Source organism: Castor canadensis, chromosome 8, assembly GCF_047511655.1.
Source record: "Castor canadensis chromosome 8, mCasCan1.hap1v2, whole genome shotgun sequence".
In the NCBI taxonomy this organism is placed as follows: domain Eukaryota; kingdom Metazoa; phylum Chordata; class Mammalia; order Rodentia; family Castoridae; genus Castor; species Castor canadensis.
In genome coordinates this window covers 144,217,879-144,245,278 of record NC_133393.1, presented here as the reverse complement: position 1 = coordinate 144,245,278, position 27,400 = coordinate 144,217,879, and the positions used below count along the sequence as shown (strand labels likewise).

General features: G+C 39.1%; 1 long non-coding RNA gene across 1 annotated transcript; it reads right to left on the bottom strand.

The window, feature by feature from the left end:
- Nucleotides 1–11,495: 11,495 nt before the first annotated feature.
- Nucleotides 11,496–20,243, bottom strand: LOC141425577 (uncharacterized). Its single transcript, XR_012450554.1, has 3 exons — nt 20,107–20,243; nt 16,875–17,021; nt 11,496–11,648 (listed from the first exon to the last, which is right to left on the bottom strand). It is a non-coding gene; the product is annotated as an uncharacterized lncRNA (long non-coding RNA).
- Between the last annotated feature and the right edge of the window lie 7,157 nt (nt 20,244–27,400).

Below are 27,400 nucleotides of genomic sequence, written 5' to 3'. Positions count from 1 at the left end.
ACTTGTTGGCCATTTTATTTTGTCAGTAGTAGGTTGCTTACATTTTTGCCTATTTTTCTAAGGATGTTTGTTTCCCCTTTTTAAATTTGTAACTGTTCTTATGCATGTTGAATATTACTCTTATTATTTGTATATGTAGAGAGTACTTTACCCTGGTTTGTGATTTGTCTTTCTACATCTTAAAAATGTCTTGATGAGTAGAAATCTCAAATATAATGTAGAAGAAAATTGTCAATCATTTCCTTTGAGATTTATGTTTGTGCTCTTTTGGTCTTAATACATCTTTCCCTAACTTGAACTCAGAAATATACTTCTATGTTTGTTTCTAAAACTTAGATGTTCAATCCAAGGAATTGGTTTTTATTTGGCGGGAGGAAAGGATCCATTTGTCTTTTTCCATATGGCTATTCAGTTATCTCAATGCCTTTTAATAAAACATTCTTTTGTGCATTTCTTCCCTAGTACTACCTTTGTTATATGTGAAATTTCCATATGTGCTACTTCTTTTCCCTTTATTCCGTATCATTTTTCTGTTTGTTTGTTCTTGAACTGGTAATACCACATACCATGATTTTACTGTGTGCTCCAAAATTCATGTGTAGAAAACTTCATCCCCAGTGTGACAGTGTTAAGAGATAAGGTCCAATGGGCAGTGTTTAGTTCATGAGGGCTCTCAACACATGATGGATTAGTGCCACTATACAAAAGGCTTAAAGAACAGTGTACCAGGGCTGGCAGAGTGGCTCAAGTGGTAAGAGAGCCTGCTAGCAAGTATGAAGCCCTGAGTTCAAACCCCAGTGCTGCCAAAAAATAAACAAAACAGAAACAGTGTACCTTCTGCTCTTCTACTATATGTCAGACACTTATTCATTGTCCTTTTGCCTTTCTGTCTTTCACCATGTGAGGATACAAAAAAGAGCACTTTCACAAACCTTGATTTTGGACTTCTTATTCTCCAGAACTGTGAGAGATAAATTTCCATTCTTTATAAATTACTCCCTCTGTGGTACACAGTCTTGTGCTGTGTGAGAGCAGCACAAAATGATGGCACACAATCCTAGTTATTATAGATTTTAAGAAGCTCTTCCTCTAGGCTTATCTTATTCCAGTCCATCCTGTACACATTGTATTTGTTTGAAAAGTGAATCTTCTTTTTGTTGTTGTTATATCCTTGTCTAGTGTAAGTATCAAGGTAATACTGGCTTCATAGAATGAGTTTAGTAATATTCCTTCCTTTTACATTTTATGGAATAGTTTGAGGAATGAATGTTTGTGTTAGTTCTTTAGAGGTTTGGTAGAATTCAGCAGTGAATACACCTGGTCCTGGACTTTGTTGGGATACTGTTCATTACTGCTTCAATCTCATTGCTATTTTTTCAGATATGAGTGTAGCTAATCTTACTTGCTTTGGCTCCACTTGCTTGGTATATTGAATTTCATCCTTTAACTTTTAATCTGTGTCTTTGCCAATAAAATTTGCTTTTTTTTAAATGGACAAGTAGCTGGATCTTATATTTTTAATCCAACCAGCCAGTCTGTCTTTTAATAAAGAGTTTAGACCATTTATATTTAGGGTTATTGTTGAGAGGTATTTGCTGATTCCTGTAATTTTGTTGGTTTTCTCCAACAAAATTACAGGAATTTGCTGGTTTACTGAGTTGGACATGTTTGACTGTTTCCAATTTCCCATTTGTTCATCTATTCCTTTTGTGAAATTTTTTCTTCCACAGCTCTTGTGTTTGTGACTATCTTTCTTCCTCACCTGTGTATAGGTTCCTTTAAGTATCTTCTGCAATGCTGACTTAGTAATGAATTGCTTCGATTTGTGTTATATGGGAAGGTCATTTCTCCATTAATTTTAAAGGATAACATTGTTGGATATAATAATCTTGACTGGCAGTTATTTACTCTCAGAGCTTGAACTACATCATTCCATGCTTCCCTGGCTATTAGGTTTTCTGGTGTGAGGTCTAATGCAATTCTGATGAGTTTGCCTTAGAAAGTAAGTTGGGGTTTTTCTCCTCTAGCTTTTAATATCCTTCCTTTGTTCTGAAGTCTTGGAATTTTAACTGTAATGTGATGAGGAGAGGTTCTTTGCTTGTCATATCTATTTGGGGCTACTAAATGTCTCCTGTGCTTGACTGTTGTTTTTGCTTTTTTGCGTAGTGACCTTCATTGGCTTCTCGTTCCCTTTTGTTAGAATAAAAACAAGCTCTTAGCTGATCCTGCATGGCCCTTCAAAATGTATCTTATACTTCCATTTCCAGCTTAATCCTTTGCTATACAGTGCTTTGTTTTTTATCCTCACCACCACAAATCTGTTTGAAGGTCTCTCCAAAAATCTAAGCTCTACCAAACTCTCATGTCTTTTTAGTACTACCCCTCTTCCTGGAATGTTCTTGCTTTCCTCTACTTCTACACTTGGTTATCACTATTTTTTTCTTAGACATTACTCTGGAAATCTTCCTTTAAGTCAATGGGTGCTATGGTTTGGATATGGCTTTGAGATTGTCCTCCAAGTGTCCATATGCTAGAGGCTTGGTCCAGCTTCTTGTTGTTGAGAAGGTGGAATCTGTAAGAGGCGAGGCATAATGGAAAGTAATTAGGTCATGGGTGCACCATTCTCAGAAGGGATTAATGCTGTTCTTGTGAAATGAGTTCTTACTAGAGCAGGTTGCTATAAAGATAGCAATCCCACGTACTTGGTCCCTCCTCCACATAGTCATTTACACTTCCACTTCTCTGTGTTGTGACCTTACCAGGATGCCAGCACCATGCTATTTGGGCCCTCCAACCACCAGAGTCATTAGTCAAATAAGCCTCCTTACCTTTTAAGTTATCTTGCCTTTGGTAGTTTTTTATAGCAGCAGAAAACAGACTGAGACAATAGATTTCATCCAAATCTGGGTTATGTAATTGCTGTTAAGCATCTTTTTTATAATTCTTACTACATGGATTTCTTAGAACTTATTTATGAGAACATAAAAATAATTTCATATTGTGATGAAATAAGGTTTTTACCTATGCCTCTTACAAAAGCTCTGTATTATGTTACAAGTAACACATCCTGTTTATTTTTATATTTCTATATTTCCTTGTTTATACTCTGTACTTAATATTGTCTGCATGGAATTTATCTAACACATTTGAACGGAAGCACACTTCTAATTGTGCTTATGGCTGATGAGAACAGAGAATTTCTTAAGAAAGACTGAGTTTTCTAGGAAATAGAAACTAAAGGGAAATCTAGTGTGCACACACTTCACACATTCAAGAATGTGGGAGTGAGGTCAGAGGGGGAGTTTGGCAAGGATGCAGGGATAGGAAAGAGAGTGCAGTGTGTCACTGAGCTGGACACAGCTTGGCCAGGGACCAAGAGGTTACTTGATCTCTGAGGTCATCTCCAGAGGCTGCATAAAATGACAGTCTCCAAATTGTCAAGGGGAGAGGAAAGCAGAAGAATCTTTCTCCCAGACTCCATCTCTTGCATTGGCAAACAGAACATGTCAAAGTCCTAACCTGTAGTGCCTCAGAATGTGACTATATTTAGAGATTAGGCTTATAAACAGGTGCTTAAGTTAAATGAGGTCTTTAGGGTAGGCCCTAATCCAACATGACTGATGCCCTTACAAGAAGAGGGTGTTAGGACACAGATACCCACAGAAGGAGACAATGCATGCACAGGGAGAAAGTGGCCATCTACAAGCCAAGGACAGAGGCCTCAAAAGAAACCACCTTGTCTTTGTTCTACCTGTGGTACTTTGTTATGACAACAAAAGTAGATGAATACAATGCCCCTGGGTATGGACCCTCTAGAATTTTAAGGGAGCAACAGAGGTATCAGGGGTGTTCAGAGCACAAGAGAACCTGGGAGCTGGTAAGAATCAGAATGTGCCCATCTGTCTGCAGCATGAGGGGCTGGACCAGGTGAGCCAGTGTGTGTGTGTATGTGCGTGTGTGTGTGTGTGTGTGTGTGTGTGTGTGTGTATGTGAGAGAGAGAGAGAGAGAGAGAGAGAGAGAGAGAGAGAGAGAGAGAGAGAGAGAAACTTGTCTTTCTCAGTAACAATGAGAATGAGGTGAAGCGTGAGTGGTATGGGGTGCCAGGCCTAACAACCTAATGAGAGGAACTGTCACACTGTCACTACCTGTTTCAGGACAGGTAAAGCACAATGAGGGCCATGACTGAGACAATAGGCCTCCAGGAATGCAGTTCAGCCATGTGATTTGCTAGGAGCATCGTCAGCCCCAGTGGACAATCCTAGGAGGCACATGTGCCTGGTTCTGCTGGTGACTTTTTCTTGTTCAGGGAATGGAACAATTGATAAACATCTTCACTTTGAACCACTAGATGTCACCCTTGTGCTGCCCTGGTTTCTACCTTCCCCATGGCTACAGTATGCAGAGGGCCAAGAGAACCCAGGCTTGTGGGGGTTAAGAGGCCATATTGAAAATGTAATTTTGGAATCAGCAATAGTACATCTCTTGTTAGGCAGTTTTTCAGTGTGGCTCTGGGAAATTTTCTTGGAAACTTGGTCAGAGCCTGTTTCTTTAGGCTTTCCAATGAGTTTTTGGATTATTGCTTTATAAATCCTTTTGTGAAATTGAGTTCTGCTGACTGCAAATGAAAATGCTGAAGGATATGATATTGTGTCACTTAATTTTGTTGTCCTTAAAGCATTGAAACTATTTTTATTTATTTGCTTATATATTTAGTATCTGTCTTCATCCACTGAAATATAAACTCCAAGGAACATAGCCCTTTCCTGTTTTATTCAACTCTGTGTTCCCAGTGGTCTATAACTGTCCCTGACACATGGGAATCCTTCAATTACTCTTCAAATGAATGACTTCTTTTTTTTTATTATTCATATGTGCATACAAGGCTTGGGTCATTTCTCCCCCCTGCCCTCACCCCTCCCTTACCACCCACTCCGCCCCCTCCCTCTCCCCCCCCACCCCCTCAATACCCAGCAGAAACTATTTTGCCCTTAACCTTATTTCTAATTTTGTTGTAGAGAGAGTATAAGCAATAATAGGAAGGAACAAGGGTTTGTCAAGAGGTAAAAAGCTGTAGCAAGGATCCAGGTGTGGTATAATCCCAGCTACTTGGGAGGCAGAGGTAGCAGGGTCACAGTCCAAGGCCCGTCCAGGCATGAGACCCTGCTTGAAAACGGACTTGGGGGCCTGGCTCAAGTGGTAGAGCACTTCCTGAGCAACTGTGAAGCCCTGAGTTCAATCCCTATTACTGCCAAAAAGCATCTTCAGGTAAATTGATCATAGACAGAAGCTTGGAACTAATATTGTTTTAGTTGGAAATAATGGGAGAAGAACAGAGTTGTATTGGGGAAGTAACTAGTAGATACTGTTGTGACCATGAATTATAAAATGTGGCGAAGCTGTTTTTTCTCCCTAATATTTTATTCATATGTATTCATTGATTCATTTTCAATGATTTATTCTTTCACTTCATAAATATGTTGTGAGCATTTTCTACATTCCATCCTTTTGCTAGGAATCGATACTACAAAAACATCAAAGTTGTATGCCTTCCTTAAGTTGCTTTCAGCCTGTGGGGAGCAGATCAAGATTCTTTCAAAAGAAGCTTTCCATAATAGAAACTCCCCCAAAACTACTGGAATATGGGCATCAACACTGTGAAGGGGGAATGCAGTTGGGAAGTGGCCACTTCTGCTTTGTTAAAATGGAATGGTTTCTTCCCAAAGCTTTGGTCTCAAAGCAACTCCCCACTTTATTTAGCCTTCTTTCAAAGGGGATTCAAGGGTATCCCCAGCAGAGGAAACATCATGTTCAAAGGTATGGAGAAGTGGAGGTGTCTGGAAGTTGGAAAGGACATGGCTTGTCCTGGGAGCACTGGACTGAGCTTGGTGTCCAGCATTTTAGAGTGGCCAGTGATAAGCTCACATGTGGACAAAGGGGAGATCATGAAAGTCCTTTGTGTCATGCTGATGAATTTGGGCTTTATCTTGTACAGAATTGAAAATATTTACCTGGAGAACTTTTCAGTAAGATTTATGTTTCAGGAAGATCACTTTGAAAAAGTGTGAATGACGGATTAGAAAGGGTCAAGCTCGGTAGGGCACTTTCAAAATCATTTCACTGAGGAAGGTAGAGGGGAATGAACCAGGGGGCAGGTGGTGTGTATGGGCAGGAGCTGCTGTATATAAGGACATTACCAGAGTAAAAGCATTTGACCTCGATGACTAGCTGAATGTTAGAGTTAGGGAAAGGGGAGGATTGGATATCTTGAAGATGTCTAGCTTGGGAAGCTCGTAAGTTTATTAAATGAGAAGTTTCCAAGCAAGAAGTCTTATATTTCAGAGAAATACATAGTTGGAATCCTGTCTGATTGTTTTAGTGATCTGAGTTGAAATTGCTTAATCCAAGCATAAGCTATTATATGACTCTCTTGTGCTGTTGAAGTTCTGAGGAAGATGATCCTCATTATATCAATTTTAATATTACACAAAGAGTTTTTCTCTAGCAATGAAATGAGTCACTTTCTAACAACTCAATAGCATTCTCTATTAGTTCCCAGTGCTCCCCAAACCTTTAGTCTTGGTATTTCTTTCCTGTCTCCTAATGACCTTGATTTTTCTGCTCTAATGACTTTTGATCTGATTCCTCCACATGTCATATGCATAGCTTTCTAGTTTGTTAGGTCCTTCCTTCCTTCCTTCCTTCTTTCCTCCCTTCTTCTCTTCCTTTCTTCTTTCCTTCCTTCCTTCTCTTCCTCTCTCCCTCCCTTCTCTCCCTCTCTCCCCCTTTCTTTTTATTTCTCTCAACTTCCTTTCTTCCCTCTCTCCTCTTCTCTTCTCTTCTCTCTCTCTCTTTCTTTCTTTTCTTTCTCCCAACAATATCGATTGCAAGATCTCATGCTAATCCATATAGAATAATAAGAGAAATTTGGTCATACTCCAGAGCCAATAATATGTAGGAGATAAATATGTAAACATTAAGACACACATGTAAGTATTATAAGGAAGAAGATATTAGGGGAGCAGAATGAGATACTTGATTGTACCAAGGCAGGGAAGGGGTGATCAGGCAGGGTTTCAGTGAGAAGGTAGTGGTTCAGGCAAATATTCCAAGAGATATAGACATTCACAGGCAGGGTGTGTGTGGAAAGCATTCTGGGAAGATGAAGCAAGGTGGATAAAGTCACATAGACCCAGAGATGCTGGAGGAGTAGTTCCCTGTGGGTTCCTAAGTATGCCTTTCATTATCTCTGCTTGCTTTTCTAGCTTTATCTCATGCCACTACTGTGAACAATCTCTTAATTTCCTGGTTGAAAATACTGACATTTTAAGAGCCTGTACAGGTACAGTCAACCAGTATTGGATATTGTTGGCATACCTGGGAGTGGGTTGATCAACAGGGCAATGAGGAGCCAAAGCAAAGGACCATTGCTCAGTGGTTCCCTTCATCTGAACACTGGGTGGCACTGTCCACTCAACAAGGAGAATGGCTGCTTTTCAAGTCAGATTCTCAGCAATTGTTCTCCTGATAGATAAGGCTCTAATTGTCCCATTCAAGGAACATATAGGACAGTTGTGCAGTTTACTCAGAATTTTAAATGAGAAATAAGAAAGCAGATGATCTTGAAGTAGAATAAAAAATAATCTCATTTATGGAGGTGAAAGATGGAATCTGTCTTTCTGAATTGGGACCCTGAATCAATCACTAGTCCCTCCCCCAACCTCAATCTCTCTCTCTCTCTCTTTCTCTCTTTCTCTCTCTCTCTCTCACACACACACAAAGATTTTAGCATCTTTTCTAGATTCAGTCTTATCTCTTCAGAGATCTCTTTTTTAAACTCTGAATAATTTTTGGAAGCCATTTTATATTGCTATCATGAAAACAATGAACCCTCACCAGCAGAGGAATGACAAGAACTTGGACAATTCCCACTAATGTCTTGCACTCCAGGAACTTTTTCCTCCTACCTATGCTGTTCTAGCTACCCATTTTCCTTCCCCCAATACCTCTGGTTCTTCTTTAAGACAGCCATTTCCAGAGAAGGTGGCAGGTCAATGGCTGTTGTTCTCTAAGGCAACCTGATTAGAGGAATTGGTGCAAGCACTGTGGACCTTCCTGGGGCTTGAAGATATCAGTCATGTCCTCTGCAAGTAAACACTTAAAGGCAAACACAAGGGCTGGAAGGAGTGGTACTTTTGTTACAGAGTAATGTCTGTGATTCTCTGCCCTACTACACAGCACATTTTAGGTCATTTATTCTTGGTGAAGTTTCCAGAGACAGGACTTATTACATGTCCAAGAAATTGATGTCTCTCCTGGAAATAAAGTTAACAAAACTAATGGCATCAAGTCCATTTCCCATTCTGAGTCCCTTTAAGAAGGCCATGATGTCATGCAGTTTCAGTACCTGAGAAAGAAAGTCCAGTTCTAGTGTGGAAGTCAAGGACACATGACAGTCTCACTGAACTTGGCACAGATACTACCCAGTGTCAAGAAACATACTGGTATAGAAATGGTGGCTGTTATCCACCAGTCAAAGAGTGACTAATACAGCACACACTAATTAGTTGAATAAATAGAAGTCAATGTAGGTAGATAATAGTAAATACAATTTATTGTGTTGACTGTTTCACACCATAATAACTCACTCAATCTTCCCCATGACTTCATGGGGAAAACACTGTTAGTTTTCTCATTTTCAAATGAAGAAACTGTGTACCCTAGAGCCTAAGTAGTTTGCTCAAGGTTAAGTAGCAAGCAACAAGTAGAACTGTAATTTGTACCCAGGCAATCTGCCTCCAGAATTTGAGCTCTTAAGCACTTTTCTTTTAGGTCACTTACAAATATAAATATTGTAAGTAAACACATAAGCATGTCTTTACAACTAACCAGCTTTGTTATAACAATATGTGATGCCAAGATAGGTGGCTTAAAAAGGAACATCACACCAGCCACTCTGTGACCCAGTCCTCCCCAATAAACTCAGGGCTGAAGTGTTAAGTTCCAGAGGAACCATTCTACCTCCCACTCTTCTTATGGTAAATTCCCCTCATGTACCCCTGGACATCTTTCTTTTTTTTTTTCTTTTTTTTATTCATATATGCATACAATGTTTGGGTCATTTCTCCTCCTTCCCCCTACCCCCTCCCTTACCATCCACCCCGCCCCCTACCTGTCCCCCCAACCCCCTAACCCCCTCAATACCCTGCAGAAACTATTTTGCCCTTATCTCTAATTTTGTTGAAGAGAGACTATAAGCAATAATAGGAAGGAACAAGGGTTTTTGTTAGTTGAGATAAGGATAGCTATATAGGGAGTTGACTCACATTGATTTCCTATGCATGTGTATTACCTTCTAGTTTAATTCTTCTTGATCTAATCTTTTCTCTAGTTCCTGGTCCCCTTCTCCTATTGGCCTCAGTTGCTTTTAAGGTATCTGCTTTAGTTTCTCTGCATTGAGGGCAACAAATGCTATCTAGTTTTTTAGGTGTCTTACCTATCCTCATATCTCCCTTGTGTGCTCTCACTTTTATCTTGTGATCAAACCTGGACATCTTTCTTGACAGTTATCTCAACCAAGACTTCTCTAGTCTACCATAGATATCCTAATAATCACAGACTCCAAATCCTCATCTATTTCCTTATGAAAGACTCTGTGACCCTATGCAAGTGTATCCATTTTATCCCAAACACTTCCAGTTTCCTCTCTCAACCAGTCTGGGGTGTGAGCTCTCAGGGTTCTCTTTGCTGCGATCTCAGTTCCCTTGGGCTGCTATAATCAAATACCATAGACTCAGTATCATGTAACAATAACATGTATTGCTTACAACTATAGATGCTGGGAAACCCAGAATCAGTTCACCCACAGATTTGATGTCTGGCAAGGGCTTGCTTCTTGCTTTGTACACGGTACTTTCTCCTTGCATCCTTCATATAGTGGAAGAATTTAACAAGCTTCCGTTCCCTCTTTTATAAGGACACTAATCCCATTCATGAGGGCTCCAGCCTCATGATCTAATCACCTCTCCATAGGCCCACCTCTTAATACCATCATCTTGGGGCTTAGAGTTTCAAAATATGAATTTTGAAGGGGATGCAAACATTCAGACTAGAGAAGCCACAGTAGCTAGAACACCCTACCTCTGTCCCCACCAAAAAATCCTCATATTACCATCCTTCAAAGAATACAAAAAAAATAACAAAGTGGACAATTATTTTATGTTTATGTGACCAAAATGGTTCATGTAAGTTGATTTTTTCCCAAACAAGGTCTCTTCCCTCATTATAAATAAAAAGGTTTATTTGCTAAATGCTCCTTTTGCCAATTGTGACAGTAGTAGTGATTAGGTTTCATCTTTCTTAGCACTTGTAACTCATGTTGATCAATGGGAATTAAGTTCACAAAGGTGAACTAAATTAATTCAGAAAGGTGAATTAATTTGCTCTAAATCACACTGTGCTAGGGCTGAGATTTCAGACTTGAACATATATACTCTTGAGATAAAAATAAAGAAATGATACATTTCCAAAACATTCTGTATTTTATTGTTTTTGCAAATATAGTTTTGTAGATAGCAACAGGCATACGGTGTTTTCAAACTGCCATTCACTGAGGGCCTACCATGGTCTGAGCACTCAGCTTAATGACTTCTAGCCTTTCTACCTCAATAGGCTCACTTTACCAATGGGTTACTAAGAATCAAACATGATCTGAGATGCAAAGTGCTTCATATATAGCCTTGCTTAGAGTGTTACTCAATAAGCAGAAATTATTTACTTATGCCCTACCTAATTTAAAAATGATTCACTAACCTTACAATGAAACACGAGTATCTTAGTCCAGTTTCTGTTGCTGTAACTTAATACTGCAGCCTGGGTAATTTATAAAGAATAGAAATTTATTTCATACAGTTCTGGAGACTGGAAGTCCAAGGTCAAGGAGCCATATCTGGCAAGAGCCTTCAAATTGACTGGAACTCTCTGCAGAGTCCCAAGGTGGCACAAGGCATCACATAAGGAGATTGAGACAAAGTGACTTTGACAACAGACCTGTTTTCAAGATAACTCATTAATACATTAATCTGTGAATCCTGTCTAGCTGCTGAACTCAGTTAGTAGTGCTATCTTGTCAGGGAATACACCCTGTGGTTCAGGTCAACCAAAGGCAATTGGCTTGCTCGCCCAACAGCTCAGCCAGATAGAAGAACCTAGCCAGAAGCTCCACCCAAACTCAGAGCAAAGTAAGCAGTCTAGTCCTCTAGAGAACCTAGAAGAAGCTCTAGGTTCTCTGCCTTTGCAGGCTTTGCTACCAACTGCACAAATCACAAGTCACAGTAAATAGTGAAAATCCATTCCTGCCAAAGAATACCTATAAAGCCAGAAATTTGGCTGTCTCTTCAAATGTGCAAGGAAGGTATCTATAACACAATAGAAAAATGAGAAAAATCTAGATTAGGTAATTAAAGCAGATAATATCATAGCCAATAAACATGGGTTGATCATTTTATTAATCTTGAGGGAAACACAAATTAAAGCTATCATGATAGGCTGGGCATGGGGCTTCAAGCCTATATTCTGAGTTACTTGGGTGGAAGAGGTAGGAGGATTGCAGTTCCAGGGCAGTCTGGGCAACATTAGCACGAGAGTCTCTCTGAAAAAGAAAAGTAAAAGCAAAGGAACTCAAGTGACAGAGCACGTACTTAGCAAACACTGAAATTCTGAGCTCAATCCCTAATACCTCAAAAAAGAAAAAAATGAAAAAACCTATAACGACAAATTATCATACAGCAAGTGGCTGAGATAAAATTTAAATTGGTAATAACCAATATAGATAGAGATGTGAAGTCACTCAAATTCTCAATTCTACTCATAAGAATGAAACTTGATAAGAATAGTTTTGCTGGGCCAATTAAAACTAAACTGAGGCAGGCTCTTTGACCTTCATTCCATTTACTGATATTGACACAATAGAAAGTAATGGCTATGTACACAAAACGATATCTACTTCACTCCTACTTCGCAGTAAGAGTGTTTACAATGGCCCCAATCTGAAAACAAACCAAATGGTCATCAACAATAGCACAGACTAGAACCTATTCTTATAGTGAAATAAGGAGAATGAATAAATGAATATCAAAACCTAGATGATTTCCTCAAATATAAAACTGTGTAAAATAAACCTCAAAGCCCATCCCACTTCCCAGCATGCCCTAATGTTAGACATCAGAGTAATAAATGCCCTTTTGGGGATTAGTGAGCAGAAGCACTGGGCTGGAGAATGGAGCATTTGGAATGTGGATAATACTGCTCAGTATTTTGATAGGTATGTGAGTTACCCAGTGTGTACAGTATGTGAAAATCCATTGACATCCCTGTCAAAAAATCATTTGAATGATTTTTTAATTTAGTTTCAAATTGATAAACATACTTCAACATAATAAGAATTAGTTGACAACCTAATGGATATTTATTTCCCAGTTCCAGTGATCTGCTTTCACTCTATATTGCTTTTTGTCACACATTTTAATATAAACATATCATGTTGAAAATGTACTATAGAAAAGAAATGTTCTGTCCTTAAAGTTAGACACTTTGAGGAAGAGGGTAGTACAGATAAATCCAGGCATTCTTAATCTTCAAGAATCAAGAACCCAAAAAACATTGTTTGAATAGTTTCCTTTTCAAGTTCCTTGTGGTTCAGCTTGGACTCCAGCCAGACCCTGTCTCCCTCTGCCAGCTGTAAGATAGCAGTTCCTGAAATGTGCTCATAGCCATCCTTGGCCTCTGCTCCTCTCTCCATGACTTGGGTGCCATTCCTCACAGCTCTCTGGAATGTTTCCAGGTGAAATGCAAAGTGGTAGAGTCTTGGGAGGGGGCAGGTGAACACACCAGTGGCCAGGTCAAAGTGGCTCTGATGGTTATACGGGACTCCTTGAAGGCAATGGGTTGGGATGGGGCTGGGAGCAGGTCATTTAGCTTCACTGCAAAATCTGATGTTTGTCTGGTATTACACTTCCTAATATCTCCAGGTGCCCCTTTGGCCTAGTAGGTCCTGGCAAGCCAGAAAGTCCTAGACATCAAGACAGAGAAAGCCTATAATGAGGTACTCCCAAGCAGGTGATTTTCTGTGTCATGGCTCCTGCCCCATCTCTACCTGTGACCTTCCATGTAATCTTTATTGATTCTTTAAGGACAAGTCAGTCATTACCTTTTCCTTATCTACACCAGTTGGAAATTTTTCACTGTCTTCTAAGCATTTGTGCAGAGTTATACATTTGTCACTATGCAGTACAAGCTTGGCTTCAGGTGTTTATTTGAGGGCTGTAATAAAAATCTGTATCTAAATGTCAGCAGGTTATTTTCGACCTGGAATTGGCTTTTGTTACTTGTTTATTAAATGGAGGAAGGAAAGAAGAATAAAGGTGAGAAAAAAAGAAGGAATGAAGGAAGTTAGAAGGGAGGGAGACAGAGAAGACAAGAGAGGCAGGGAGAAAATGTTCTTCTGCACCACTTTATATCTGTGCATTTTTTTTTCTTATGATAACCCTGGGAGTTATACATGACTAGGACAAGACTGTCTTGTCTTTCCACTACAGAGCAGAGAGAGCAGGACTCTGAGATATTGTCAGGAAATGACCAGAGATCATCAGGAGGATCTTGGTTCGAAATCAGCCAGGGCAAATAGTTCTCAAGACCCTATCTCAAAAAAACCCTTCACAAAAAAGGGATGGTGGATTGGCTGAAGGTGTAGGCCCTGAGTTCAAGCCCCAGCACTGCAATACAAAACAAAACAAAACAAAAAAATCTTCACAGACACTTTAAGGGAAATGTTGCCTTAAATCTTTAAGCTAGCATTATGAGAGTAGAGCAGGGAAGATCTGTGATGAGCATTGCATAACAAAATATTAAGTGAGGTCATGACATCTATGTACTAAGAACAAGTTTAATATTGGAAATCAAATTGTGTAGAAATAAAAACAAACTATCATTTTCACCCACAGGTCTGAAAGTATGCAGTATGAAACTTAAATTAATACTTGCAGCAGCAAAGCAGAAAAGAAACATTAGAATATTAGCCTGGATCAACTGTTTTGTTTTTTATAAGTATTGGGGAGAACATCATTCTGAGTGAGGTTAGCCTGGCCCAAAAGACCAAAAATCGTATGTTCTCCCTCATATATGGACATTAGATCAAGGGCAAACACAACAATGGGATTGGACTTTGAGCACATGATAAAAGCGAGAGCACACAAGGGAGGGGTGAGGATAGGTAAGACACCTAAAAAATTAGCTAGTATTTGTTGCCCTTAACGCAGAGAAACTAAAGCAGATACCTTAAAAGCAACTGAGGCCAATAGGAAAAGGGGACCAGGAACTAGAGAAAAGGTTAGATCAAAAAGAATTAACCTAGAAGGTAACATACACGCACAGGAAATCAATGTGAGTCAACTCCCTGTTAGCAACCAGCAAAAACCCTTGTTCCTTCCTATTATTGCTTATACTCTCTCTACAACAAAATTAGAAATAAGGGCAAAATAGTTTCTGCTGGGTATTGAGGGGGTGAGGGGGATAGGGAGGGGCAGAGTGGGAGGTAAGGGAGGGGGTGGGGGCAGGGGGGAGAAATGACCCAAGCCTTGTATGCACATATGAATAATAAAAGAAAATATATATATATAAGTATTGGGGTTTGAACTCAAGGCCTTATACTTGCTAGGTAGGTGCTCTACCACTTGAGCTACTCCCTAGCCATTTATTATTTTTAGGTTATATTTGGGAGAGAGTCTCACATGTTTGTCAGGGCTGGACTGAACTCTTATTTATACTTCCTCTGTAGCTGGAATGACAGTTGTGTGCACCATTCTCAGCTTTAATTGAGATGGGCTTTTGCTAACTTTTTGCTGGAGTTAGCTTTGAACTATGATTCTACAATCTCTATCTCCTGAGTAGCTAAGACTATGGGCAAGAGCCACCATGCCAGAGCTGGTCATGAAATTTGACTTTATTATTTAATATTAACTTCTCATTTCTTATATTTACCAGTAGACAAACACAAACATGTTTCATAGGATGAATGTGAATTAAAGGAACAAATAGTAGTATTTCAGATAATTTCATCTACAAATGTAGGTTTATCTGAAATTTGATACAATGACTATTTCTGTATTTAAAAGTTCAAAAGGCCATTTTGGGGACACAACTGATTTCTTCATATGGAGTCCAAATATCATTTTTTTAATGTTAAAAATAAATGATAACCTAGTGAGGTGATTTTTTATAAAAATCACACAGCTAGTTTGTGGCAGGGTTTTGAATTTCCTGATTCCTGGCTAAATGTACTTTCCATGATATCAGTCAGGCTGCTCTTAAGAGGAATGATAAATATTCAGGTATAGCACACATATTCTTGCATAAATATAAGCACTAAGAATGTGGTATGGGATGCAATAAAACTCTCATGCATATTCCAACTTTGATCCTTCCTTATTCCCCAATAAAGGAAGGACTTGGTATCTAACTTGGCTTTGCCACTTATTAACCATGCTAATTAAAATATGGTTCTTATCTTCTGTTTGAGGTATGAGTGATAGAAAGTGCTTTAACTTCGTGTGGGCTTTCCGGGCTGAAATAGGAAATGCATTTTATTAGGAATTAGGTTTCTACCTTGAAGAACACAAGACTGAAGCACTGAGCTACAGTGTTTTAACTGAGATCACATATTGGCTTCCCCGTCTCAAAACTTTATCACAGAGGACTTGTCTGTGTGTTACGAAGATCCATGTAGCTACACCAGCCTAGGAGTATGTAATAGTCACTTCTGGAAAGAATCACCCTGGTTTCTTTCACATGCCTGTACAATGTGTGGGTACAAATTGCATAGTTTTCTTGTTATGACGTTGTAGTGATGTGTGATATTCAATGAAATGCTGCCTACAATCAGCCCAGCACAGTTCATGGCACAGAGGAAGGGCATAATACATATTAGTTTTAAGTTGTCATCTTAATTCTTAAAAAAAAAATCCTGGGCACAGAACTCAGAGTACCTACATGTGCCTCTAACTGGGTTTACAGCCACAGACAAATTACTTAAAAACTAAACCACCATAGCCACACCTCGTGGAGATACTCTACACTGTGTGTCCCAGCGATCTGGGGTCTTCAAGACATACAATGCCCTAATGTACTTTCAGAGATTTTAGTTTGTTAGATTTGTGTGATAGATGATGTTCTCAGCCTATCACTCCCTCTATCTGCTTCTTGACCTTGAAATACCAGCAGAGCGGTGAAGTGTACATCAAGCTCATTGAGGTTGGCCTGTGCCTGTGACTCTCTTTGACTGTGGGGATGCACACAGAATTCATGCTGTGTAAATCCTCAGCCTCGGCTCAGGAGGCCTCATGGCCCCAAAGAAACACGTACCCCTGGGATCCGCTTCTGTTCATCCTGAACCCCCTGGATGAATCCCAGCAAGAGCTCTCCACTTAGACACCAGAGCCAGGTCAGCAGGTCTGCAGCCTAAAGCTGAGCCAACTTCATCTGACTCCCAGACTCGATTGGCACCTTAAGTTGTATGGCTTTTTTTTTTTTTTTAAAACGGGTCACTTGTGTTTGGTTGATGTGTGGGGAATCATTTGAAGGACAGCACTAGTCAGTACAGTCAGGATTTATTTCACAAATACCATGAAAAGTATTTGAGGAGTTTTGTGTGCTAAGAGGTGAGGAGGAACAAGATGGAACTCCCCAGTCCCATGGTTTTTAGCAAAGAGGTTTGTTGTGATCATTTCAGTCCACCAGGGTCACTTTGGACCTTCATTTATCTAAGTCATTGGTACCAAATGATAAGAGAGCTAGGACAAAGTTGAAGAAAGATATTTCTCACCTGGCTGACCTGTAGGCCCGGGATCACCATAAGGACCTAGAGGTCCTGGAGGCCCTGGAGGTTCTGGAATTGCACAAGTTCCAGGATCATCTTGGTCTCCAGAACACAGCACAGGCATTAGCACTGGCAGAGCCAAAATCCAGATGCCTGCATCAGAGAAGCAAGAGACATGGTCCCTTGGTCAGTTGTTAACCTTCGTCAATAAGCATGTACCTCCTCTGTATGGAGACACACCTCTCAGAGGTGTCAAGCAATTCATGATACTTGTCCACAAAATGCAACTGGCTAAATGACCAGCTTCATTCTTAAGGTGAGGAGTGATCAGTCATCCAATGATCTTTTTACAGAGATACTTTTAGGCTATACAATCTACTGAAAGAAAAATGCCTATTCTGTATGAAATTTAAATGGAAAAATGCTAATGATGACAAGAGTTAATGTTATAATATGGTAATCATAGACACTGCCTCACATTGCCCTGGTGTGTGTTTATCTATCTATGTAACTATCTTCTATTTATCTATCTACTAATCATCTATTTATCCATTTATCAGGAGTTGAGGTTTATCACTATGCCCCTTGAATACCTCAAGAATTTGTCAAAAAATAAGCACACAAGCAATCCAAAGAACTTAAAAGTCCACAGTTTTATTTCTTATAGGGAAGTATTTGTGATTGTTATCCAGAAAAATTTTTGTTTTTCCTGTGTGAGGGTCTGTCTTCTGGGGAAAGTTATTTCTTGGTTAAGTGCTAGGATGATTTATTCATTCCCTCTGAGGAATTTTTTTTGTAAAAGACATGCCATAAGAAGGTCCCATGATTAGGTTGCAAAGGATGGGAATTTCTCCTTGCCTGTATTCTCACTATTGCTCTCTTGGCTTAAGAACTTAAGAAGCTGCCATGTTGGAGAACCCATACAAAAGGGACTGAGTGTTGCCTTCAGCCAACAGCCAAGAAGGATCTGAAGACCTTAGTCCAACAAGCCTCAAGGAGCTCAGTCTTTCCAATAACTACATGAGCTTGAAAGCAGAGTATTTCCCCAGGTAAACCTTGAGCTGACTGCAGCCTCAGCCTCAGCTTGACTGCACTTTGTGAGAGACCCTGAAGTAGAGGCCCCAGCCATACAAGACCTAGTTCCTGACCACAGCAACAGGGAGATAATAAATACATCCTGTGAATCCACTAAGTTTTAGATAATATGTCACTCGAGAAGGAGTTTTAATAAAGTCATCATTATTTTATTTGGCTTTGTTTTTATCATTTCTGCTTTCTATGCCTTGTCTTAAAAATCTTTGCTTATTAGCAAGTCATAATGATATTCTCTTTGTTTTTCTTGAAAGTTTTACATAAAAATGCAATCTAAACAATCAGGTCTATGGTCCATCTCAAATTAAATTTCATGTAAGGTAAGTATGAATCAGTGTTAATTGTTAAATGTCCAGATATCTAGTTATTCTAGGGCCATTTCTTCAATAAACCTGTATTTCCTTTTGAATTATGCTCATGCATTTCAAAAATCAACTGATTATTTAAGTGTGTATCTGCTTCTGTACTCTATTTTTTAATTTATTGATATTTATATTGTCTTATGCCAATAGCAATCTTTTTTTGATTAATCTAGATTGAAGTTAAATAATGTTAAATTTCTTGTGTTGTTTCTGTGTTTTTTGAAATGCTTTGGCTACTTGAGGTCATTTGCATTTTCTGATAATTTTCCAGATAAATCAAATCACCTGTTAAAGAAAAAAGATTACTATCAAAATAAGCAGAATTTCATTAAATGTAATCAAAATTTGAAAAGAATTACAATAACTATATTGAATCTTCAGTGGAGTACATATGGGAGGCTTCACTTAGCTTAAAGGGGGACTAGCAGGAAAGAAATAGCTGTGAAATTTGTGGTCCTCCTCAGGAAATGTGTCTATTGCTGTTCTAGTTGTAGGGTAGACTAGAGAATGGAAGGAGGTAATTGCTGCTACAATGGACCAGGCAGAGTGGGGAGGGTGCACACTTGTGATTTGCCCAATGTTCCACAAAATTATGGAAAATGAATCTTGCAGGTAGCTGAAAGCCTGTAGAAGAGTAAGCAAACAGTGCTGGATGATTGCTGAGACCACAATAGCATTGGGCAAAGCTGTGTACTCATCTGACAAGTGGTAGGTGATCTGAGTATTGGAATCAGTCAGGACATGATGTAAGATCCTATAGGATCTTCTCTTCCCGCTGTATCAGGAGCTCTCTCTACCCACAGCAACTCTTATACGGTGAGTTATGTCAGCACTTGAAACCAAAGCAGAGGGCAACCACCTGATCGTAAGCAGAGTACAAGCACTCACCCTTTCCTCTCTTCCTGCTCCATGGCATGTATGTCAGTGGAGCAGTTGCAGGGCAAAGGGAATAAGATGTGAAAGAAGAGAACATACCCCCCTGTCCCTAAAAACAGTGGAGCCTCAGACTAGTGACAAGCAGATAAGCTTTGAGTCAACATTTGAATAATTAGAAAATGATAGTCAGTGATAAAGTCAGTTTATTAGAAAATGATCAAGTCAGATACTACTGATAGCTACCCACACATAACAATGAGAGAGTACCTTATAGCACAACTAGGGGTAGGAAATGGATCCATAAAAGTATCATCACAGATTCTGGACTTTGAATCCTATCTTCAAATTTGATGGGTAACTTTGTCTCTATTTACTGAGATGTAAAGGTAAAACAAAAAGAGTAACCAACTTCAGAGAGTGTTATGAGGACCAAGTGAAAACCACGTAGGAAGGTCTTCAAACAGTGATCAGCACAGGGAAATTGCTCAATAGTGTGTGGTTATTGTTGCTATTATTTCATCTTTATACCTTAATGAATTGAGGTTATTTAATAGCTGATTCTATCTATCTATCATCTATCTATTTATCTATCATCTATCTATCTATCATCTATCTGTCATTCTATCATCTATCTATCTGCCTATCTACTTCCCTGTCCATCTATTCCATCTTCTTGTCATTTATCTGCTCTCCCACAGGTTTTCTATATTCTGCTTAGCTTCTATTCTTACTCCCCCTTTTCTGAAATAACAAACAGTAAAATGATGTCTATCCTTTTTTCTAATGTTACAAAACATATACCATAAGTTCTAAGAACAAAATTAGATTAAAAAAGTGAAAATTTTGTAGAAAAGTTAGTACTGGATACTAATGGAAAGTATTATTTGGCATTTAATTAAGATATTTACCCATGACTCCCATGGAGAACACTCTTTTTCCTCCTTTGGTATTCCAGTGTTCAAAAGAGACAGCACAACTACTGAGCTTTTGTGATGTCTTTATTGTCTTCTCAGTTTCACTGTCAAAAACTTTAGGTCTGACTTACTGATTTCTTTAAAGGTTTGACTTACTAGCACTCCTAAGATCAATAGCTTGATTACTTTTTAACAGAAATGAAGTGGGCACAATTGGTATTCTAGCTGGGACACTTTTCTCCACCCACTTCTGGCCATGAACCCCTAAGTAACCACTAGGATCTGTGGTGTGTGAGTGCTGTCATGGATACCTTGCCTCTTTGGCTGTGCTTCCCCAAACCATCTGTTTGCCAGTTCTGCAAATATCCCCAAACTTCAGATAACTGGTTGTGCCATGAACCATACCAGTGAGCAACAGTAAAAATGTACAGCCACATAAATGGTTTAAAATATCCTGTATTTTAATGGTTATTTTTTTATCTGGGACTTATTTTTTGCCAATTAAAAATATAACATTACATTCTAAAATTTTTGATCACTGAGTTCTTTTGGGGAGTACCACTCACTTGAATTTTGACCCAAGTCAAGTGCCATATTCCTTTCCCCTTACTTAGCAAAATTGAAGCCAAGGGCTCATAATTTCTCAAAACTGAAAGGAAGCTGGATACAGTGGATTATGGGTGCAGTACTCTTAGCTACTGAAGAGGCTTAGATCAGGAGAATCGCCATTAGAGGCCAACCCCAGTAAAGAATTACCAAGACCCCAATAAAAAGCTGGGAATGAAGGTGTTCACCTGCCATCCTGGGTATGTGGAAAGCAAAAATTTGTTGGATATTGTTTCAGGCTGGCCCAGAGCATAAAAGAAGGACACCATTTGATAAATAACTAACACAAAAAAGGGCTGGGGGTATGGCTCAAGTACTAGAGTGCCCATCTAGCTACCATGAAGCTCTGAGTTAAAATCCCAGTACTGCCCCCAAAAAAAGCAGACAGAAAAGCATTTCTGTGCATTCACATCAAGGCTCATAAAAATCTACTTCCTCCAAGCTGAGAAACATTCAGAAGTCATTATTTCTTAGCTCATTGTGGATGTTTAACACATGACAGAAGGAGAAAGAAGAGAGGGAAAGAGTGGTTATTGCTATTACCTTACATTTCATAAATCAATAAACTGAGATTTCTCAATGTGGCCTTATTTAATATTAAGAAATATTCACATATTTTCTCTTAAGCATTTGTCTGATAACCTAACTTTAGAATAAAGGATACTTATTTGTTTAGTGCTAAGGTAAATTATCACTCTTATTATGGAAATCATATGATAAAAAGTGTTCTAAAAGGTTAGAGAAGAATCAGGCTGCAGAACAAAGGTGTTTCAATGGTTTCATCTTTGTAGAGGCTCTTTCCTGTAATTCCCAAGAGAAGGTGCTTCTTCCTTCTCCAGCCATGGAACTCCCTGAAGCCAACTTGTACAACCATGAACCTTCTTACTGCTTCTATTTTCATCTCAAGAACTTCATTTTGAAAGGTTTCCGGGCTGATTTGATTAGCTGATTTTAATAGATATTTGTTTTCTTTTCTGTCTTGAGGTCAATGCCTAGTTAGTTTTAACCAAAGAGGATTTAGACATCAGTATTCCAACTGGGGTACATACTGCCACTCTTGTGGGAGTAAGTCCTGGTAAAGACTAGGGCCTGGATTGATGAAGTAGTTAGGCTCTTGTCTGGGTCACTTGCTCTTAGCCATAGTCCAAGCCAAGATATAGTTCCCATATACCACCTTCTGCCTCTAGAATAGGACCAGAACTGATTGTTGGGCGTTCTAGCTTGGGGGTTTGCCTTGGTATTGGCAAAGACAGAGGCTAAGGAATTAAAGGAAGGCAGTGGGAAAAATATGAAAGGTACAGTTCCTGGATTCTTGATTGTTTTCATGAAAATTTTAAGCTAACACATGGGCCCCTTATTATCTCATAGTTCCTAAGAGTCAGAAGTCTGGCATACATGGCTTATCTATTTTCTCTGCTGAGAGACCAAAAAGTTCAACATCAAGGCTTGATCAGTGTCTTAGTGCAAGCCCATTTTTGGTTGAAGGGTGGTATCATATTACTGTGTTCTTACATGCTAGAGCCAGCTCTCTGGGGTTTCTTTTATGGAAACACTAGTCCCACAAGTCCCATGAGTCATGATCTAATCACCTTTTTGAGGCTCCACTTCCACATGCCGGCTTTAGAGATTAGCTTTCACATACATGGATTAAGGACACATGGACACTTAGACCATAGCAGACAGCTTAGCAGTAACTTGAATAGACAGATGATCCTGGCTAAGGCCGGCATCTTCCAGTGTCTTGATAAAACCCTCAGAACATGTCTCCAACTTCAGGCCATGTATTATGGAGGTTCAATTATTCTCTTTCCTCACTAAGTTATGAGGCTTAGAGTTAAGATTTAGTTCACTAAGATAAAGCAAGATCATGTAAAATTTAGAAGAAAATCTACATCGGGTATATGCATGTTAATTTAGCCATCTTCTTTACAGCCTGGCCCAAAGCAGCAACTCATGTCAGAATATGCATTCCTAGCAGGCCTTCTTCCTGACAAGAAGCACTCTGTCCAGCAAGAATTTTAGACCTCACATGGGAAGAAGACAAAACCTTTCTCTCATCTCAAGCAATATAAGGTCTAGTTCTTCATATTGGCTTCCTCTTGCACAATTTTCTCTTCGGAAATATGCTCATTCTTGAGCTTTGACTCTGCATTTGACTTCCTTCCTGTCAAGAAAATTATTTGTGATGACTCCTACTATGTGGTTAATTATAGGAATAAGTGTTCAGAGACAAGTCAGCCAGGATATAGATAGATAGAGAGAGAGAGAGAGAGAGAGAGAGAGAGAGAGAGAGAGAGAGAGAAAGAGAGAGAGATGCTCCAATAATAGATATGCTGAAAGGGAAATTTAAAAATGGTCTAGGACTTTTCATGTACATACCCACCCTGAAGTCCAGAGCCCTCAAGAGCAGGTAACCTGAATCTATTTTGTGGTTAAATATTAAATATCAGGGATAAATATTTAAAAAGGTGATGTTCTATTTAATTAGAGCCTTGGTAGAGTGAACGGTGACAGGCGCTCTAGTCTTAGACTCCACAGCTAGGCATTTCAGAAAGAAATTCAAGAGATACTTACAAAAAGTCTATAAACTTTTGTCTTAAGAATGGACTGGTAGGAGACTGGTACAAGTTGTATGAGGGGGCAGTCTCCTATTTCATGTATTTGCAAATGGGTAGATAAAGGGTGTCATTTCATTAGTTGAAGCATCAAGATCCTGGTGCCAGATGTGGGCTTTTATGTGATTATCTCTTGGGGCCAAAACTCTGGGGGAAAGGATAAACAGAGTAAATCCCATCCAGGTCAAGTTTACTCTCTGTGGACTGCTGTGGTATTAGGCTTGTCTGGAAAACAAAAGCAAAAGCCAAGGGCAGAGAGCTTGGAGAAATGTGAGGCCACAGTTTAATTAGTTAAATAATTAAACCAAGTCATAAGTGATGTCCTAACAAAAAAGCGGGCTTTTTCTTTGATCTTCTATCATCTTCTCATTGGATGCTACGTTCTTACTGACACTGCTTTAATTTTCCCATGGTTACCAAGTATGCCAGGAGGAATGAAGGAGTGGGGCTGCTGGGTGAAGTTAACGTAAGATGTCTGTCCAGGCCAGTTCCACCATGTCCAAGTTTCCCTATAAGATCACACTGATGTCAGTCCCTTGGCTACTGTACAAAGTGCTCAGTGTTCCTGAGAGTATACCTTTCACAAAGGTCAAAGTTTGTAGCAAAAGAATGTTTTTTATTGTTTTATTATTCATATGTGCATACAATGCTTGGGTCATTTCTCCCCCCTGCCCCCACCCCCTTCCTTACCACCCACTCCGCCCCCTCCTTCTCCCCCTCAACCCCCTCAATACCCAGCATAAACTATTTTGCCCTTATCTCTAATTTTGTTGAAGAGAGAGTATAAGCAATAATAGGAAGGAACAAGGGTTTTTGCTGGTTGAGATAAGGATAGCTATACAGGGAGTTGACTCACATCAATTTCCTGTGCGTGTGTGTTACCTTCTAGGTTAGTTCTTTTTCATCTAACTTTTTCTCTAGTTCCTGGTCCCCTTTTCCTATTGGCCTCAGTTGCTTTTAAGGTATCTGCTTCAGTTTCTCTGTGTTGAGGGCAACAAATGCTAGCTAATTTTTTAGGTGTCTTACCTATCCTCACCCCTCCCTTGTGTGCTCTCGCTTTTATCATGTGCTCAAAGTCCAATCCCATTGTTGTGTTTGCCCTTGATCTAATGTCCACATATGAGGGAGAACATACGATTTTTGGTCTGCAGCAAAAGAATTTAAGCTTCCTGCAGCTACAAGTGCAATTATTACCAATGATGGAATAGGAATGAATTCTGCACAATGCTGGAAATGTTTTTTCTAAAGAATGGTTCAGAACTGTGAATTAATCCTAGAGATTACTTTGGAAGTTGTTAATATCTGCTATTTGGAACATATAATTATCTTTCAGAATAAATATAGGTATTTGTTTTGTTTTTGTAAAATTGAAATCAGGCATTTGAGGTACTATGAAAACACCAAGAGTCAATGAAACAATGAAAGGTGACACCCTGTTCTTTCTTGTTCCTATTCTTCATGTGAAGAAGGAGTGCTTATAAATGGAGGGCACAAACAGCTCAGAAGGTCATATAGCTGTTAATTGCTACCTCACAATACAAGTAGGGAGTTCATTTGTTACAAGTGGATTATCCAGCTGTGTTTTGTACCTGGAGGATGACTCTGGCAATTCTTTCTGAGAACATTTGGAAAATTAAAACGTACTGAATCTTATACAGTTTTCTTTGTGTTCAAAATGTGTAAGGATTATGGATCATAGGTGGCAGTTTGCTTGCTACCATCTGAACTGCACACTTACAGTTTGGTTCCTACATATATAACCAATGATGATATCAGATGATATTTTAGTAAACAATTAGCTTTTTAAATTATTTTATCAAGTGAAGTTTTTTCATTTATTATCAATGAATCAAAAATTGAATTTTTTGGACCATTATGTGTATGAATTGATGTCCTATACCAAATAGCTTTAATGGAAGAGTGGAAGACATTTACCTGGATGACCAGGGTCTGGCAAGAAGGAAAGCAACAAAGAGCAATAGTGAAGTTGAACAGAAAACTGTCGCACAGTGTCACAGAAAACGTCACCTGGTTGGACAAAACTGTGGAGCATATGTTGGAGAACACTGAAAGGGAAAACAAAATTTTGATGCAGTGTTAAGTAGCAGAGGCACTTAGAGAAAGCAAAGTGTAGGCCTTGTCAACATAACGTCTTGGGAGTTGGTACCAGTGGAAGGGAGAGGATGTGGGGAAAGGATATAGAGGGTGAATATGGTACAAATACTTTGTACATATGTACATAAATGTATAAAAATGAGACCTGTCAAAATGACTCCAGGGATGGGGGGAGGGGAGAATAAAGGAGAATGATGGAGGGGAGATTCAACTATGATATATTTGATATATTTTAAGAACTTTTGTAAATGTCACAAAGTACCCCCAGCACAACAATTAAAAAAAAGTTCACATTACACTGTGGGAGAATCCAAAGAATGATGTTACATGTTATTTGCTCTTACAAAGGAAATCAGTATCTGTGGACATCTTTAAAGATGAAATAAAGGCTCATAATGGATTAAGAGTTGCTGCTTGACCTGATGTATTTTAAATGGTGAACTCCATGGAGGCAGGGCTGTGTCTGTCTGGTTTCTCCAGATCTGGAAATGTAGGTTTTCAACATATACTTGCTGAGTTATTCATGAATAAAGTCTCTAACACAAAAGAAATAAAGAAAGGAAGAAAGCAAGAACAACAAAATGACACGGAGATTCCATCTCACCCCAGTCATAATGGTTATCATCAAGAAAGCATAAAACAAATGCTCTTGATTGAGGATGTGGGGGAATGTAAATTAGTGCTGCTACCGTGGAAATCAGTATGGAGGTTCCTCAACAAACTGATAATAGAACTGCCATATGCTCCTGCTGTACCACTCCTAGGTATAGATCTAAAAGAATCAAGTGAGCTTACTGTAGAGATACCTGCACACTCATGTTTATTGAAACACAATTCACAATAGCCAGATTTTGCACTCAGCCTAGGTGCCCATCAATAAAAATGTGGTATATCATGCACAATGGAGAATTTCTTAAACAAGGTCTCGCTATATATGGACTGGCTTCCAACTTGCTGTGTAGCCTTGTTGGCCTTTGAACGTATGGTTCTCCTGCTTCAGCCTCTCAAGAACTGAGATTACAAGTGTAGGACACCACACCTGGTTCACAATGGAGTTTTATTTAGCCATAAAGAAGAATGAAATTATGACATTTGTAAGAAAATGGATAAAACTGGAGATCAGGATATTAAGCTAAATAAGCCAGTAACACAAAAGCAAATCTCACATGTTTTCTCTCATATGTGGATTTGTAAGGGGGATTTGAAAGTAAAAGCATAACTACTAGGGATATGAAAGGAAGAGGAGAAGAGAAGCCAAGAAAGGGTGATGGAGAAGGTGAATATGATCAAAGTACATTGTATACATGTATAGAAATGTCAGACTTTGTACAATTAATGCACCCTAATAAAAATGTGAAAAATACAATTCAATACTAACATTGTAAATGCCAGCCAAATTTAGAGGGAAAGCCTGATTTCAGAGAACAAAAAAGAAAATCAAGCCACAGAAGCTACCTCCTCTCCCCTCAGGCCTGAGAAGGCATTTTCATGTATTAATTCTTGCTCATAGCTTTCTCCTGTGTGTCACCACCTACATCCTTTTATTCTCTGCTACTTTGAGTGTGGAGACTCTTGAACCATGTGTTGAAGAAGACTTCCAAATTCAAGAAGAAACAATTTTGGTTCTCCTCCCTCTACAAGGAGATTCACCATTTGTTCAGAAATAACTATGGATCTCATACACATATTAAGTAACGAGAGACATGGGTATATTCATTATGGCAATTGTTGTTGCCTTTTCTAGTACAATGTTTTAGGTTATTCTCATGCTGTAGATGAGAAATGGTCAAAATCAATTCGCCCCATATTATTGGGAATATAAAGTTACAGCAGTGCGAACAGGCTTGACAGAGCCCTCAAGTAAATAACAGGAAACAATTTGCAAGAAAGAATGAGCAGAGAATAAGGTTTCCAGTCCCACAAAAACTCTACAAATGTATGGAACACATGGA